Source organism: Phyllobates terribilis, unplaced genomic scaffold (assembly GCF_046119375.1).
Source record: "Phyllobates terribilis strain yellow unplaced genomic scaffold, ASM4611937v1 Scaffold_2__4_contigs__length_985480577, whole genome shotgun sequence".
NCBI lineage: Eukaryota > Metazoa > Chordata > Amphibia > Anura > Dendrobatidae > Phyllobates > Phyllobates terribilis.
Genome location: NW_027362762.1, coordinates 65799939 through 65813725, shown reverse-complemented (window position 1 = coordinate 65813725; position 13787 = coordinate 65799939).

Here is a 13787-nt window from a genome sequence, read left to right as displayed (position 1 = left end):
CTAGCAGTGTGTGGGACTTGTTCTATTAGTCCATCTATACTAACCTCCATCAGGTTGAAAATTCAATATAATTTTGTTCTGAATCTAGCTCTGAAAAAATATTTTGGCTTCTAGCAGTGTGTGGGACTTGCTCTTTTAGTCCATCTATACTAACATCCATGAGGTTGCAAATTCAATATAATTTTTATCTGCATCTAGCTCTGAAAAAATATTTCGTCTTGTAGCAGTGTGTGGGACTTGTTCTATTAGTCCATCTATACTAACCTCCATCAGGTTGCAAATTCAAAATAATTTTTATCTGCATCTAGCTCTGAAAAAATATTTTGGCTTGTAGCAGTGTGAGGGACTTGTTCTATTAGTCCATCTATACTAACCTCCATCAGGTTGCAAATTCAATATAATTTTTTTCTGCATCTAGCTCTGAAAAAATATTTCGGCTTCTAGCAGTGTGTGGGACTTGTTCTATTAGTCCATCTATACTAACCTCCATCAGGTTGCAAATTCAATATAATTTTTTTCTGCATCTAGCTCTGAAAAAATATTTCGGCTTCTAGCAGTGTGTGGGACTTGTTCTATTAGTCCATCTATACTAACCTCCATCAGGTTGCAAATTCAATATAATTTTGTTCTGAATCTAGCTCTGAAAAAATATTTTGGCTTCTAGCAGTGTGTGGGACTTGCTCTTTTAGTCCATCTATACTAACATCCATGAGGTTGCAAATTCAATATAATTTTTATCTGCATCTAGCTCTGAAAAAATATTTCGTCTTGTAGCAGTGTGTGGGACTTGTTCTATTAGTCCATCTATACTAACCTCCATCAGGTTGCAAATTCAAAATAATTTTTATCTGCATCTAGCTCTGAAAAAATATTTCGGCTTCTAGCAGTGTGTGGGACTTGTTCTATTAGTCCATCTATACTAACCTCCATCAGGTTGCAAATTCAATATAATTTTTTTCTGCATCTAGCTCTGAAAAAATATTTCGGCTTCTAGCAGTGTGTGGGACTTGTTCTATTAGTCCATCTATACTAACCTCCATCAGGTTGCAAATTCAATATAATTTTTTTCTGCATCTAGCTCTGAAAAAATATTTCAGCTTCTAGCATCGTGTGGGACTTGTTCTATGAGTCCATCTATACTAACCTCCATCAGGTTGCAAATTCAATATAATTTTTTTCTGCATCTAGCTCTGAAAAAATATTTCGGCTTCTAGCAATGTGTGGGACTTGTTCTATTAGTCCATCTATACTAACCTCCATCAGGTTGCAAATTCAATATATTTTTTTTCTGCATCTAGCTCTGAAAAAATATTTCGGCTTGTAGCAGTGTGTGGGACTTGTTCTATTAGTCCATCTATACTAACCTCCATCAGGTTGCAAATTCAATATAATTTTCTTCTGCATCTAGCTCTGAAAAAATATTTCGGCTTCTAGCAGTGTGTGGGACTTGTTCTATTAGTCCATCTATACTAACCTCCATCAGGTTGCAAATTCAATATAATTTTGTTCTGAATCTAGCTCTGAAAAAATATTTCGGCTTGTAGCAGTGTGTGGGACTTGCTCTTTTAGTCCATCTATACTAACATCCATGAGGTTGCAAATTCAATATAATTTTTATCTGCATCTAGCTCTGAAAAAATATTTCGTCTTGTAGCAGTGTGTGGGACTTGTTCTATTAGTCCATCTATACTAACCTCCATCAGGTTGCAAATTCAAAATAATTTTTATCTGCATCTAGCTCTGAAAAAATATTTCGGCTTGTAGCAGTGTGAGGGACTTGTTCTATTAGTCCATCTATACTAACCTCCATCAGGTTGCAAATTCAATATAATTTTTTTCTGCATCTAGCTCTGAAAAAATATTTCGGCTTCTAGCAGTGTGTGGGACTTGTTCTATTAGTCCATCTATACTAACCTCCATCAGGTTGCAAATTCAATATAATTTTTTTCTGCATCTAGCTCTGAAAAAATATTTCGGCTTCTAGCAGTGTGTGGGACTTGTTCTATTAGTCCATCTATACTAACCTCCATCAGGTTGCAAGTTCAATATAATTTTTTTCTGAATCTAGCTCTGAAAAAATATTTTGGCTTCTAGCAGTGTGTGGGACTTGCTCTTTTAGTCCATCTATACTAACATCCATGAGGTTGCAAATTCAATATAATTTTTATCTGCATCTAGCTCTGAAAAAAATATTTCGTCTTGTAGCAGTGTGTGGGACTTGTTCTATTAGTCCATCTATACTAACCTCCATCAGGTTGCAAATTCAAAATAATTTTTATCTGCATCTAGCTCTGAAAAAATATTTTGGCTTGTAGCAGTGTGAGGGACTTGTTCTATTAGTCCATCTATACTAACCTCCATCAGGTTGCAAATTCAATATAATTTTTTTCTGCATCTAGCTCTGAAAAAATATTTCGGCTTCTAGCAGTGTGTGGGACTTGTTCTATTAGTCCATCTATACTAACCTCCATCAGGTTGCAAATTCAATATAATTTTTTTCTGCATCTAGCTCTGAAAAAATATTTCGGCTTCTAGCAGTGTGTGGGACTTGTTCTATTAGTCCATCTATACTAACCTCCATCAGGTTGCAAATTCAATATAATTTTGTTCTGAATCTAGCTCTGAAAAAATATTTTGGCTTCTAGCAGTGTGTGGGACTTGCTCTTTTAGTCCATCTATACTAACATCCATGAGGTTGCAAATTCAATATAATTTTTATCTGCATCTAGCTCTGAAAAAATATTTCGTCTTGTAGCAGTGTGTGGGACTTGTTCTATTAGTCCATCTATACTAACCTCCATCAGGTTGCAAATTCAAAATAATTTTTATCTGCATCTAGCTCTGAAAAAATATTTCGGCTTCTAGCAGTGTGTGGGACTTGTTCTATTAGTCCATCTATACTAACCTCCATCAGGTTGCAAATTCAATATAATTTTTTTCTGCATCTAGCTCTGAAAAAATATTTCGGCTTCTAGCAGTGTGTGGGACTTGTTCTATTAGTCCATCTATACTAACCTCCATCAGGTTGCAAATTCAATATAATTTTTTTCTGCATCTAGCTCTGAAAAAATATTTCAGCTTCTAGCAGTGTGTGGGACTTGTTCTATTAGTCCATCTATACTAACCTCCATCAGGTTGCAAATTCAATATAATTTTTTTCTGCATCTAGCTCTGAAAAAATATTTCGGCTTCTAGCAATGTGTGGGACTTGTTCTATAAGTCCATCTATACTAACCTCCATCAGGTTGCAAATTCAATATATTTTTTTTCTGCATCTAGCTCTGAAAAAATATTTAGGCTTCTAGCAGTGTGTGGGACTTGTTCTATTAGTCCATCTATACTAACCTCCATCAGGTTGCAAATTCAATATAATTTTCTTCTGCATCTAGCTCTGAAAAAATATTTCGGCTTCTAGCAGTGTGTGGGACTTGTTCTATTAGTCCATCTATACTAACCTCCATCAGGTTGCAAATTCAATATAATTTTGTTCTGAATCTAGCTCTGAAAAAATATTTTGGCTTCTAGCAGTGTGTGGGACTTGCTCTTTTAGTCCATCTATACTAACATCCATGAGGTTGCAAATTCAATATAATTTTTATCTGCATCTAGCTCTGAAAAAATATTTCGTCTTGTAGCAGTGTCTGGGACTTGTTCTATTAGTCCATCTATACTAACCTCCATCAGGTTGCAAATTCAATATAATTTTTTTCTCCATCGAGCTCTGAAAAAATATTTCGGCTTGTAGCAGTGTGTGGGACTTGTTCTATTAGTCCATCTATACTAACCTCCATCAGGTTGCAAATTCAGTATAATTTTTTTCTGTATCTAGCTCTGAAAAAATATTTCAGCTTGTAGCAGTGTGCGTGACTTGTTCTATTAGTCCATCTATACAAATCTCCATCAGGTTGCAAATTCAAAATAATTTTTTTCTGCATCTAGCTCTGAAAAAATATTTCGGCTTGTAGCAGTGTGTGAGACTTGTTCTAGTAGTCCATCTATACTAACCTCCATCAGGTTGCAAATTCAAAATAATTTTTATCTGCATCTAGCTCTGAAAAAATATTTCGGCTTGTAGCAGTGTGTGGGACTTGTTCTATTAGTCCATCTATACTAACCTCCATCAGGTTGCAAATTCAATATCATTTTTTTCTGCATCTAGCTCTGAAAAAATATTTCGGCTTCTAGCAATGTGTGGGACTTGTTCTATTAGTCCATCTATACTAACCTCCATCAGGTTGCAAATTCAATATAATTTTTTTCTGCATCTAGCTATGAAAAAATATTTTAGCTTGTAGCAGTGTGTGGGACTTGTTCTAGTAGTCCATCTATAGTAACCTCCATCAGGTTGCAAATTCAATATAACTTTTTACTGCATCTAGCTCTGAAAAAATATTTCGGCTTGTAGCAGTGTGTGAGACTTGTTCTAGTAGTCCATCTATACTAACCTCCATCAGGTTGCAAATTCAAAATAATTTTTATCTGCATCTAGCTCTGAAAAAATATTTCGGCGTGTAGCAGTGTGTGGGACTTGTTCTATTAGTCCATCTAAACTAACCTCCATCAGGTTGCAAATTCAATATAATTTTTATCTGCATCTAGCTCTGAAAAAATATTTCGGCTTCTAGCAATGTGTGGGACTTGTTCTATTAGTCCATCTATACTAACCTCCATCAGGTTGCAAATTCAATATAATTTTTTTCTGCATCTAGCTATGAAAAAATATTTTGGCTTGTAGCAGTGTGTGGGACTTGTTCTAGTAGTCCATCTATAGTAACCTCCATCAGGTTGCAAATTCAATATAACTTTTTTCTGCATCTAGCTCTGAAAAAATATTTCGGCTTGTAGCAGTGTGTGGGACTTGTTCTTTTGGTCCATCTATACTAACCTCCATCAGGTTGCAAATTCAATATAATTTTTTTCTGCATCTAGCTCTGAAAAAATATTTCGGCTTGTAGCAGTGTGTGGGACTTATTCTATTAGTCCGTCTATACTAACCTCCATCAGGTTGCAAATTCAATATAATTTTTTTCTGCATCTAGCTCTGAAAAAATATTTCGGCTTGTAGCAGTGTGTGAGACTTGTTCTATTAATCCATCTATACTAACCTCCATCAGGTTGCAAATTCAATATAATTTTTTTCTGCATCTAGCTCTGAAAAAATATTTCGGCTTGTAGCAGTGTGTGGGACTTGTTCTATTGGTCCATCTATAGTAACCTCCATCAGGTTGCAAATTCAATATAACTTTTTTCTGCATCTAGCTCTGAAAAAATATTTTGGCTTGTAGCAGTGTGTGGGACTTGTTCTATTAATCCATCTATACTAACCTCCATCAGGTTGCAAATTCAATATAATTTTTTTCTGCATCTAGCTCTGAAAAAATATTTCGGCTTCTAGGAGTGTGTGGGACTTGTTCTAGTAGTCCATCTATACTAACCTCCATCAGGTTGCAAATTCAATATAATTTTTTTCTGCATCTAGCTCTGAAAAAATATTTCGGCTTGTAGCAGTGTGTGGGACTTGTTCTATTAATCCATCTATACTAACCTCCCTCAGGTTGCAAATTCAATATAACTTTTTTCTGCATCTAGCTCTGAAAAAATATTTCGGCTTGTAGCAGTGTGTGGGACTTGTTCTATTAATCCATCTATACTAACCTCCATCAGGTTGCAAATTCAATATAATATTTTTCTGCATATAGCTTTGAAAAAATATTTTGGCTTCTAGCAGTGTGTGGGACTTGTTCTATTAGTCCATCTATACTAACCTCCATCAGGTTGCAAATTCAAAAAATTTTTTATCTGCATCTAGCTCTGAAAAAATATTTCAGCTTGTAGCAGTGTGTGGGACTTGTTCTATTAGTACATCTATACTAACCTCCATCAGGTTGCAAATTCAATATAATTTTCTTCTGCATCTAGCTCTGAAAAAATATTTCGGCTTCTAGCAGTGTGTGGGACTTGTTATATTAGTCCATCTATACTAACCTCCATCAGGTCGCAAATTCAATATAATTTTGTTCTGTATCTAGCTCTGAAAAAATATTTTGGCTTCTAGCAGTGTGTGGGACTTGCTCTTTTAGTCCATCTATACTAACATCCATGAGGTTGCAAATTCAATATAATTTTTATCTGCATCTAGCTCTGAAAAAATATTTCGGCTTCTACCAGTGTGTGGGACTTGTTCTATTAGACCATCTATACTAACCTCCATCAGGTTGTAAATTCAATATAATTTTTTTCTGCATCTAGCTCTGAAAAAATATCTCGGCTTCTAGCAGTGTGTGGGACTTGTTCTATTAGTCCATCTATACTAACCTCCATGAGGTTGCAAAATCAATATAATTTTTTTCTGCATCTAGCTATGAAAAAATATTTCGGCTTGTAGCAGTGTGTGGGAAATGTTCTAGTAGTCCATCTATACTAACCTCCATCAGGTTCCAAATTCAATATAATTTTTTTCTGCATCTAGCTCTGAAAAAATATTTCGGCTTGTAGCAGTGTGTGGGACTTGTTCTATTAATCCATCTATACTAACCTCCCTCAGGTTGCAAATTCAATATAACTTTTTTCTGCATCTAGCTCTGAAAAAATATTTCGGCTTGTAGCAGTGTGTGGGACTTGTTCTTTTGGTCCATCTATACTAACCTCCATCAGGTTGCAAATTCAATATAGTTTTTTTCTGTATCTAGCTCTGAAAAAATGTTTCGGCTTGTAGCAGTGTGTGGGACTTATTCTATTAGTCCGTCTATACTAACCTCCATCAGGTTGCAAATTCAATATAATTTTTTTCTGCATCTAGCTCTGAAAAAATATTTCGGCTTGTAGCAGTGTGTGAGACTTGTTCTATTAATCCATCTATACTAACCTCCATCAGGTTGCAAATTCAATATAATTTTTTTCTGCATCTAGCTCTGAAAAAATATTTCGGCTTGTAGCAGTGTGTGGGACTTGTTCTATTGGTCCATCTATAGTAACCTCCATTAGGTTGCAAATTCAATATAACTTTTTTCTGCATCTAGCTCTGAAAAAATATTTCGGCTTGTAGCAGTGTGTGGGACTTGTTCTATTAATCCATCTATACTAACCTCCATCAGGTTGCAAATTCAATATAATTTTTTTCTGCATCTAGCTCTGAAAAAATATTTCGGCTTCTAGCAGTGTGTGGGACTTGTTCTATTAGTCCATCTATACTAACCTCCATCAGGTTGCAAATTCAAAAAATTTTTTATCTGCATCTAGTTCTGAAAAAATATTTCAGCTTGTAGCAGTGTGTGGGACTTGTTCTATTAGTACATCTATACTAACCTCCATCAGGTTGCAAATTCAATATAATTTTCTTCTGCATCTAGCTCTGAAAAAATATTTCGGCTTCTAGCAGTGTGTGGGACTTGTTATATTAGTCCATCTATACTAACCTCCATCAGGTCGCAAATTCAATATAATTTTTGTTCTGAATCTAGCTCTGAAAAAATATTTTGGCTTCTAGCAGTGTGTGGGACTTGCTCTTTTAGTCCATCTATACTAACATCCATGAGGTTGCAAATTCAATATAATTTTTTTCTGCATCTAGCTCTGAAAAAATATTTCGGCTTGTAGCTGTGTGTGGGACTTGTTCTATTAGTCCATCTATACTAACCTCCATCAGGTTGCAAATTCAAAATAATTTTTATCTGCATCTAGCTCTGAAAAAATATTTCGGCTTGTAGCAGTGTGCGGGACTTGTTCTATTAATCCATCTATACTAACCTCTATCAGGTTGCAAATTCAATATAATTTTTTTCTGCATCTAGCTCTGAAAAAATATTTCGGCTTGTAGCAGTGTGTGGGACTTGTTCTATTGGTCCATCTATAGTAACCTCCATCAGGTTGCAAATTCAATATAATTTTTTTCTGCATCTAGCTCTGAAAAAATATTTCGGCTTGTAGCAGTGTGTGGGACTTGTTCTATTAGTCCATCTATACTAACCTCCATCAGGTTGCAAATTCAATATAATTTTTTTCTGCATCTAGCTCTGAAAAAATATTTCGGCTTCTAGCAGTGTGTGGGACTTGTTCTATTAGTCCATCTATACTAACCTCCATCAGGTTAAAATTCAAAAACTTTTTTATCTGCATCTAGCTCTGAAAAAATATTTCAGCTTGTAGCAGTGTGTGGGACTTGTTCTATTAGTCCATCTATACTAACCTCCATCTGGTTGCAAATTCAATATAATTTTTTTCTGCATCTAGCTCTGAAAAAATATTTCGGCTTGTAGCAGTGTGTGGGACTTGTTCTATTAGTCCATCTATACTAACCTCCATCAGGTTGCAAATTCAAAATAATTTTTATCTGCATCTAGCTCTGAAAAAATATTTTGGCTTGTAGCAGTGTGTGGGACTTGTTCTATTAGTCCATCTATACTAACCTCCATCAGATTGCAAATTCAATATAATTTTTTTCTGTATCTAGCTCTGAAAAAATATTTCGGCTTCTAGCAGTGTGTGGGACTTGTTCTATTAGTCCATCTATACTAACCTCCATCAGGTTGCAAATTCAAAATAATTTTTTTCTGCATCTAGCTCTGAAAAAATATTTTGGCTTCTAGCAGTGTGTGGGACTTGTTCTATTAGACCATCTATACTAACCTCCATCAGGTTGTAAATTCAATATAATTTTTTTCTGCATCTAGCTCTGAAAAAATATTTTGGCTTCTAGCAGTGTGTGGGACTTGTTCTATTAGTCCATCTGTACTAACCTCCATCAGGTTGCAAAATCAATATAATTTTTTTCTGCATCTAGCTCTGAAAAAATATTTCGGCTTGTAGCATTGTGTGGGACTTGTTCTAGTAGTCCATCTATACTAAACTCCATCAGGTTCCAAATTCAATATAATTTTTTTCTGCATCTAGCTCTGAAAAAATATTTCGGCTTGTAGCAGTGTGTGGGACTTGTTCTTTTGGTCCATCTATACTAACCTCCATCAGGTTGCAAATTCAATATAATTTTTTTCTGCATCTAGCTCTGAAAGAATACTTCGGCTTGTAGCAGTGAGTGGGACTTATTCTATTAGTCCATCTATACTAACCTCCATCAGGTTGCAAATTCAATATAATTTTTTTCTGCATCTAGCTCTGAAAAAATATTTCGACTTGTAGCAGTGTGTGGGACTTGTTCTATTAGTCCATCTATACTAACCTCCACCAGGTTGCAAATTCAAAATAATTTTTATCTGCATCAAGCTCTGAAAAAATATTTCGGCTTGTAGCAGTGTGTGGGACTTGTTCTATTAGTCCATCTATACTAACCTCCATCAGGTTGCAAATTCAATATCATTTTTTTCTGCATCTAGCTCTGAAAAAATATTTCGGCTTCTAGCAGTGTGTGGGACTTGTTCTATTAGTCCATCTATACTAACCTCCATCAGGTTGCAAATTCAATATAATTTTTTTCTGCATCTAGCTCTGAAAAAATATTTCAGCTTCTAGCATCGTGTGGGACTTGTTCTATGAGTCCATCTATACTAACCTCCATCAGGTTGCAAATTCAATATAATTTTTTTCTGCATCTAGCTCTGAAAAAATATTTCGGCTTCTAGCAATGTGTGGGACTTGTTCTATTAGTCCATCTATACTAACCTCCATCAGGTTGCAAATTCAATATATTTTTTTTCTGCATCTAGCTCTGAAAAAATATTTCGGCTTGTAGCAGTGTGTGGGACTTGTTCTATTAGTCCATCTATACTAACCTCCATCAGGTTGCAAATTCAATATAATTTTCTTCTGCATCTAGCTCTGAAAAAATATTTCGGCTTCTAGCAGTGTGTGGGACTTGTTCTATTAGTCCATCTATACTAACCTCCATCAGGTTGCAAATTCAATATAATTTTGTTCTGAATCTAGCTCTGAAAAAATATTTCGGCTTGTAGCAGTGTGTGGGACTTGCTCTTTTAGTCCATCTATACTAACATCCATGAGGTTGCAAATTCAATATAATTTTTATCTGCATCTAGCTCTGAAAAAATATTTCGTCTTGTAGCAGTGTGTGGGACTTGTTCTATTAGTCCATCTATACTAACCTCCATCAGGTTGCAAATTCAAAATAATTTTTATCTGCATCTAGCTCTGAAAAAATATTTCGGATTGTAGCAGTGTGAGGGACTTGTTCTATTAGTCCATCTATACTAACCTCCATCAGGTTGCAAATTCAATATAATTTTTTTCTGCATCTAGCTCTGAAAAAATATTTCGGCTTCTAGCAGTGTGTGGGACTTGTTCTATTAGTCCATCTATACTAACCTCCATCAGGTTGCAAATTCAATATAATTTTTTTCTGCATCTAGCTCTGAAAAAATATTTCGGCTTCTAGCAGTGTGTGGGACTTGTTCTATTAGTCCATCTATACTAACCTCCATCAGGTTGCAAGTTCAATATAATTTTTTTCTGAATCTAGCTCTGAAAAAATATTTTGGCTTCTAGCAGTGTGTGGGACTTGCTCTTTTAGTCCATCTATACTAACATCCATGAGGTTGCAAATTCAATATAATTTTTATCTGCATCTAGCTCTGAAAAAATATTTCGTCTTGTAGCAGTGTGTGGGTCTTGTTCTATTAGTCCATCTATACTAACCTCCATCAGGTTGCAAATTCAAAATAATTTTTATCTGCATCTAGCTCTGAAAAAATATTTCGGCTTGTAGCAGTGTGAGGGACTTGTTCTATTAGTCCATCTATACTAACCACCATCAGGTTGCAAATTCAATATAATTTTTTTCTGCATCTAGCTCTGAAAAAATATTTCGGCTTCTAGCAGTGTGTGGGACTTGTTCTATTAGTCCATCTATACTAACCTCCATCAGGTTGCAAATTCAATATAATTTTTTTCTGCATCTAGCTCTGAAAAAATATTTCGGCTTCTAGCAGTGTGTGGGACTTGTTCTATTAGTCCATCTATACTAACCTCCATCAGGTTGCAAATTCAATATAATTTTGTTCTGAATCTAGCTCTGAAAAAATATTTTGGCTTCTAGCAGTGTGTGGGACTTGCTCTTTTAGTCCATCTATACTAACATCCATGAGGTTGCAAATTCAATATAATTTTTATCTGCATCTAGCTCTGAAAAAATATTTCGTCTTGTAGCAGTGTGTGGGACTTGTTCTATTAGTCCATCTATACTAACCGCCATCAGGTTGCAAATTCAAAATAATTTTTATCTGCATCTAGCTCTGAAAAAATATTTCGGCTTGTAGCAGTGTGAGGGACTTGTTCTATTAGTCCATCTATACTAACCTCCATCAGGTTGCAAATTCAATATAATTTTTTTCTGCATCTAGCTCTGAAAAAATATTTCGGCTTCTAGCAGTGTGTGGGACTTGTTCTATTAGTCCATCTATACTAACCTCCATCAGGTTGCAAATTCAATATAATTTTTTTCTGCATCTAGCTCTGAAAAAATATTTCGGCTTCTAGCAGTGTGTGGGACTTGTTCTATTAGTCCATCTATACTAACCTCCATCAGGTTGCAAATTCAATATAATTTTGTTCTGAATCTAGCTCTGAAAAAATATTTTGGCTTCTAGCAGTGTGTGGGACTTGCTCTTTTAGTCCATCTATACTAACATCCATGAGGTTGCAAATTCAATATAATTTTTATCTGCATCTAGCTCTGAAAAAATATTTCGTCTTGTAGCAGTGTGTGGGACTTGTTCTATTAGTCCATCTATACTAACCTCCATCAGGTTGCAAATTCAAAATAATTTTTATCTGCATCTAGCTCTGAAAAAATATTTCGGCTTGTAGCAGTGTGTGGGACTTGTTCTATTAGTCCATCTATACTAACCTCCATCAGGTTGCAAATTCAATATAATTTTTTTCTGCATCTAGCTCTGAAAAAATATTTCGGCTTCTAGCAGTGTGTGGGACTTGTTCTATTAGTCCATCTATACTAACCTCCATCAGGTTGCAAATTCAATATAATTTTTTTCTGCATCTAGCTCTGAAAAAATATTTCAGCTTCTAGCAGTGTGTGGGACTTGTTCTATTAGTCCATCTATACTAACCTCCATCAGGTTGCAAATTCAATATAATTTTTTTCTGCATCTAGCTCTGAAAAAATATTTCGGCTTCTAGCAATGTGTGGGACTTGTTCTATAAGTCCATCTATACTAACCTCCATCAGGTTGCAAATTCAATATATTTTTTTTCTGCATCTAGCTCTGAAAAAATATTTAGGCTTCTAGCAGTGTGTGGGACTTGTTCTATTAGTCCATCTATACTAACCTCCATCAGGTTGCAAATTCAATATAATTTTCTTCTGCATCTAGCTCTGAAAAAATATTTCGGCTTCTAGCAGTGTGTGGGACTTGTTCTATTAGTCCATCTATACTAACCTCCATCAGGTTGCAAATTCAATATAATTTTGTTCTGAATCTAGCTCTGAAAAAATATTTTGGCTTCTAGCAGTGTGTGGGACTTGCTCTTTTAGTCCATCTATACTAACATCCATGAGGTTGCAAATTCAATATAATTTTTATCTGCATCTAGCTCTGAAAAAATATTTCGTCTTGTAGCAGTGTCTGGGACTTGTTCTATTAGTCCATCTATACTAACCTCCATCAGGTTGCAAATTCAATATAATTTTTTTCTCCATCGAGCTCTGAAAAAATATTTCGGCTTGTAGCAGTGTGTGGGACTTGTTCTATTAGTCCATCTATACTAACCTCCATCAGGTTGCAAATTCAGTATAATTTTTTTCTGTATCTAGCTCTGAAAAAATATTTCAGCTTGTAGCAGTGTGCGTGACTTGTTCTATTAGTCCATCTATACAAATCTCCATCAGGTTGCAAATTCAAAATAATTTTTTTCTGCATCTAGCTCTGAAAAAATATTTCGGCTTGTAGCAGTGTGTGAGACTTGTTCTAGTAGTCCATCTATACTAACCTCCATCAGGTTGCAAATTCAAAATAATTTTTATCTGCATCTAGCTCTGAAAAAATATTTCGGCTTGTAGCAGTGTGTGGGACTTGTTCTATTAGTCCATCTATACTAACCTCCATCAGGTTGCAAATTCAATATCATTTTTTTCTGCATCTAGCTCTGAAAAAATATTTCGGCTTCTAGCAATGTGTGGGACTTGTTCTATTAGTCCATCTATACTAACCTCCATCAGGTTGCAAATTCAATATAATTTTTTTCTGCATCTAGCTATGAAAAAATATTTTAGCTTGTAGCAGTGTGTGGGACTTGTTCTAGTAGTCCATCTATAGTAACCTCCATCAGGTTGCAAATTCAATATAACTTTTTTCTGCATCTAGCTCTGAAAAAATATTTCGGCTTGTAGCAGTGTGTGAGACTTGTTCTAGTAGTCCATCTATACTAACCTCCATCAGGTTGCAAATTCAAAATAATTTTTATCTGCATCTAGCTCTGAAAAAATATTTCGGCTTGTAGCAGTGTGTGGGACTTGTTCTATTAGTCCATCTAAACTAACCTCCATCAGGTTGCAAATTCAATATAATTTTTATCTGCATCTAGCTCTGAAAAAATATTTCGGCTTCTAGCAATGTGTGGGACTTGTTCTATTAGTCCATCTATACTAACCTCCATCAGGTTGCAAATTCAATATAATTTTTTTCTGCATCTAGCTATGAAAAAATATTTTGGCTTGTAGCAGTGTGTGGGACTTGTTCTAGTAGTCCATCTATAGTAACCTCCATCAGGTTGCAAATTCAATATAACTTTTTTCTGCATCTAGCTCTGAAAAAATATTTCGGCTTGTAGCAGTGTGTGGGACTTGTTCTTTTGGTCCATCT